At 30.4% G+C, this 5,527-nt stretch overlaps 1 long non-coding RNA gene across 1 annotated transcript; it reads left to right on the forward strand.

Annotated features, from left to right (window-relative positions):
• The first annotated feature begins 247 nt into the window (after positions 1-247).
• Positions 248-2,631, forward strand: LOC127706218 (uncharacterized). Its single transcript, XR_007984328.1, has 3 exons — positions 248-441; positions 1,380-1,422; positions 2,477-2,631. It is a non-coding gene; the product is annotated as an uncharacterized LOC127706218 (long non-coding RNA).
• The last annotated feature ends 2,896 nt before the right edge of the window (positions 2,632-5,527 follow it).

Raw genomic sequence — 5,527 nt, forward strand, 5'->3', positions numbered from 1 at the left:
ATGCATTCTAATGTTTTCTTTCTGTAAACAAAAAATAAAACGAAAATGTCTTATTTGAAAGTTTTTTCAATTTTACAAATTTGGTCATTCATTGTTTTTGTTGTTGTTTTAATAAAGAACAACAACAATTTGTCTAGCAAAGGTCTTTTGAAATGGTATATTCCACATTATTTTATTTCAGGTTTACAATTTTATTTTGTGCTTATAATTCATTTTTGATTTTGTCTGTAGAATGTCCAAAGCCATTATCATTACCAGATTTACCATCAGCTTTAACATGTTACATCCCAGACTACTGTACAGGCATCGACTGTTGTTATCACTTTGACTACCTGGATCTGTCACTCAATATTTACCTGTATATTGATACCTGTAATTATGTCATCAAAGGAGGGATAGAGAAATTTACCTTTGAGTTACCTTTCTTCCATTATAACTGGGGTAAGTATTTTGCTCTTTGCATTTGTCACTCATTATATAGTCTTGAGCTAATACTACTCTATTTTGGAATGATATAACTGATTTAATATAGAATACAGATGGCGCTTATTTTTTTGGTATCTGCAACTGATAATTCTGAAGTTTACTTTGCTGTAAGCTGAATTGAAATGAAATTTCAAATATTTAAAAGTCACATCCAAGATTAATGTCTTTAGAAAATATTTTGTAGGAATTCGACCCTCAGAAAAAAATATTGGAAATACGTTTTTGACTTGACAGCTTTATATTTTGTTTTCATTAATCAGATTTTCATCTGATATCATATACCTTAGCACTATTTCAGAATTTGCAACACTTAAACTATTGACGTCAAACAACACTCAAGTTTGCATTGTTGAGTCAGACGTTTCTCTTATGTATTAAAATTGTAGGGGAACATCTGTGATGGCCAGTAATGGCCGACAAATAGCAACAAGGTAAAATTGAGAATGGAAATGGGGAATGTGTCAAAGAGACAACAACCCAACCAAAGAGCAGAAAACAGCCAAGGTGTATTGTTATACCCCCGCTTTAAAAAAGTGGGGGTATACTGTTTTACCTCTGTCGGTCCATCCGTCAGTCCGTCCATCCGTCCCATGAATATTTTTCGGCACGTTTTTCTCAAGAACTACAATACAAGGATTTCTGAAATTTGTTTTCAGGGTTTATATAAGTCCGCTGTACCGTGTGATGCATTTTCAGATTCATCACTCAACAACTTCCTGTTTACCTTATACTTTTAGCAGGCGGGGGTATCATTAGTGAGCAGTAGCTCACAGATTCACTTGTTCTGATATAGTTTTATACTGAATTTAATCTCTTTGTATATTAAAATTTAAAAATGCAATGTGATAAAATTATACATGACCATTAAATGCTTAATGATTAATGATCTTCAGGTGAAGAAAAAGAAGAAAGATTACAGGAAGTTATTAGGATCAAGTAAGTAATCAGTCTTCTAATTGTATAACAGTCACATTTTTTTGACAGTATATTTTTTTCACTCCAAAAGAAGCCATTTTGTGTCAGGGACCAAAAGTGATTGTTTTGCAAATGTCATTAGACCAATATCAAACTCAAGTTCTAAATAGTAATTTTTTTTTTATATGAAATAGATTAATTGCAACTTAAAATTAGAAAATTGGCACTAATCCAACAAAAATTGTTTGGTGTAAGGAAAATAATTTTTTATTAGTTTGCTTAACATTGTTTTATTGGGCACAAATCCTTACTAAAGAAAACTACACAAGCAGCAATAACCGATACATGAGAAGTGAGGTTAGGATATAATTTATACATAAGATTTGTCAGACCACTAATTCACCCACTCCAATGTAGAACGTATGTAAAAGTAGCCCTTCCCTAACAAAAATAGTGCTTTTGATGTCATTGTTTACTTAAACTAACCAACAAATTTGCAGAAATGGAACTTTTGTTGAAAGAGAAATATATTTAGACCATTTTGAGCCAACATTTACTTGTCCATGAGTTTGCATTAAAAATTGAGGATAGTATACTTATTCAAGATTTCCAGAAAATTAGGGTTTATTTTTAGCAGTACTTGTCTTCCAAATATTGTTAGTTCCTTACAAGACTTTAAACATAGGTTGAAAATTGGCATGTAGAAAGACGATACATGTACAATTCAGGATATACCTGGTTTCTATGAAGTTAAACTTAGGTAAATGTTTAGAAAGCTGTGAAATTTGCAAAAGGGATTTTGAATTGGTGGTCTGACACCTACGAAAAATGGAGTTGTCATTCTTCTAACAGATAATTGCTATAACTGGTAATTTAGGGATATCATAGGAGTTCTTTCATAGAGGTTAGATCATGAACAGTGACTAATCCTGTTAAATCAATTGAATAATGGACATAGAGTATCTTTCCTGAAGTTCAAACATTATATTAAAGATCCACCTTATGAATATAAATTTAACTTTAAATCCATAAGGCAGGTATTACTTTGTTTAATTTTTTGTATTATTTATTTTAGATACAAAATCAACAAGTTGTCAGAACAGAAGAAATTCATTGTTGATTTGGAGTTCAGTATATGTTTGGAGAAAGATAAATGTGATACCAAGCTTCCATTGTTTACCAAACAGTTAATACCACAACCATTCTGTGATATGAACATGAATTTCAGTATAACAGGTATATTTCATTTAGCAGTAAAACATGTGTTTTGGACTTTTTTGTTAGGGTCAAGATAATGCCACTTCAAGAGGTTGGAATAAGATCTTTGTTACAGCAAGCAATTGTAACACTTTAGATTTAAATGGTTAGAAGGCTTAAACTATAACATTGATTTCAAATGAATTTATGACATGCCTTGTTGCATAATCAAAGGGTTTGTTAGTTGGATAGAAAATAGCTTGTAGATAAATTATAGATCTATTACATTGAGGAGGTTCATGGTAATTATATAGAAATACAAAGATGACAACACACTTTGTGGCACATGAAATTATATACCCGGTATTTACCGTACCTACTCGCTTATTAGTCGGAAAATTGGGAGTAAAATTCATAATCCAGAGAGGGGGACCAACTAATAGACGAGATCTAGCGACCAGAGGAAAAATCCAAGCTTGAGAAAAGTGGTCAGGAGTGAATTTCCTGGTCAAAACTACGTTTTTGATTGCCAAACCTACATAAATCAATAAATAAAAAGTTTTTGTTGAAAATAAATGACTACAATACTGTCTTTGTGTTTTATTTGTTCTTTGGTAAACATTTTCTGCAAATTCGTGTTGAAATCCTACTGTTTCCGGTTTGTGTATTGATTTTCATGGTCACATGGTTTTCCTATAAACCCAAAAGAAGAGCCAAGAACCAAAAATGAAAAGGAGATAACAATGTACCAAATATGTGAAAGGATGTTTTCAGCGGTGTTATTGTGTCATTATTGTGATATCATGATATCAATTCAATGCTTATAAATCATATAATAATCAAAAAATAATTTTAAGATTCATTCCCAAAATCAAAATATTATTCATTAAAGTGTCTCAGGTAAACAAAAATTACAAAATTGATTGACAAGCCAATATAATCCATTGATAACCCCAATTAAGAGACAAAGAGTTGTATTTACTAAAGGTGTGAAAACTATCAGTGATAGGTAAACAGATGACACTAATGAGTTGGAGTTAGTTATTTTAATATATTGATAAGCTTCACTTAATTTTTTTAATCCTTTAATCATCACAATATAATTAGAATTATGAAGTGTACATGCTCATTTAACACCGAGTTATGTATGCTGTGAAAAATATTTTCATCAAGTGTTGATTGACTTTAAATTTTTCAGTTTCATATTGGTTTATATTCGCTTTTCTCAAACAATAGGTTGTTAGTCATACCCTACAAAATCATTGATGCATTACGTAAACAACACATGGCTAATCTAACATTTGAACAGTGAACAAAACAAGAGAAATGAATACATCTTTATTATTAACAGCAATATAAATTATCATGATGAGCATCAACTAAATTCAAACCAAACATTAATGCAGAAATGAATATTATTCCTGGATTTGCATTGGTTCTACCGGCGTTCAGTTACTGTCAGCTGAAAAAAAAATGCCCAAATTTTGTCCGACTTATACGAGGGTCAAGACTAAATCCTTAGAATTTGGAGCTGAAAAGGGCCCCCGACTTATAGTAGGATCGACTATTAGGCGAGTTTATACGGTACTATCAAATTTGACCTCAAAATGTCATAACTTATAGGTAAAGAGGACAAATTTTTATATATGTTATTTGTTTTTAGATGTGTCACTGTCTGAATGGATGAAAGACAAAGGATTACAATTAGGTCAGAGTTTGTCTACAGCACTGGCTAACAGACTATTGGATGAACTAGGATTATCTCCCTTTATGAATGAAGAACAATGTGATAGATATACAGGTGTATTTGCTGGAGCTATCGATGGCTGGAATTCTAAAGGTAATGACTATATGTTAGCTATACACTGATATATACCGAAAATGTCATTACTTGAGCTGTTAATATCTAGTATTATGAAGGCAATGATTTTAATATTTCTTGTAAAGATTATATGGATTAAAGTAGTTAAACTTGTTCATAAAAAGTAAGATATTTAAAAAAAAAACTTCAAATGATTTTTTATTTCCAGTAAAAAGATTATTAACTTAAAGTAACATTGTAAATTCCACATACAAGAGTGTGTTTCATTCAAAGCAGCATTGCATTGCTTTTAATATAAAGCGACTGAGTTTTCTAATTCTTTTTTTCCAGACTGTCCCCTGAATATGACACTCCCTAAGATTCACAGTTCTGTGAGTTGTTACATCCCAGATTACTGCACAGGAATAAGCTGTTGTATAGAAGTTGGAAAGATCGGAAAATCCTTCAGTACATATGCACTACTGGATGCCTGTAACTGGAAACTTAGTGTGGGTATAGAGAAAAGGAGCTTTAATATATCACTGTCCAACTATGAATGGGGTATTTATATTATTTTTTATATATAATTTGAATTTGAATTTTATCTCATACTATTCTTTTGGATCTCATATATATATTGTGTTTGGTTCTAATACTTTTTTTTTTAATTCCTGTTGCATTGGTCACTGAATTTATCATTTTATAGTTCATTTTTTTCTAGAATTCCTGATTAAATGTATAAGACAAATTTACTATATGTAATTTTCAGTACAAATAGTAGTTGTCGCTTTCTTTGAACATTTAAATGCTGCAAAAACTATTTGGGATGAGCTTTTCATTTTTTTTCTTGATTAATTGGTTGATTTTATGAAAATTAATTAATGTCACATTATACTATTTTAAAATTTCAATTATTTTCAGGTAAAAAAGAGGTTTTCTCATTGCTAAATGTTATACGTTTAGAGTAAGTATGTTAACTGTTTTGAGCATCTGTTCGGTTTTAAATTTTGAAAATATTCTTTTCTAAGAAATTTCAATTTTTATTGATCTTCATTTGTATCTAAAATTGTTTTTATCTTATTGATTCAGTGTAATGAAAAGCATAAAATGAAAAAAAAATATGACATT

Source organism: Mytilus californianus, unplaced genomic scaffold (assembly GCF_021869535.1).
Source record: "Mytilus californianus isolate M0D057914Y unplaced genomic scaffold, xbMytCali1.0.p SCAF_6, whole genome shotgun sequence".
NCBI classification, from domain to species: domain Eukaryota; kingdom Metazoa; phylum Mollusca; class Bivalvia; order Mytilida; family Mytilidae; genus Mytilus; species Mytilus californianus.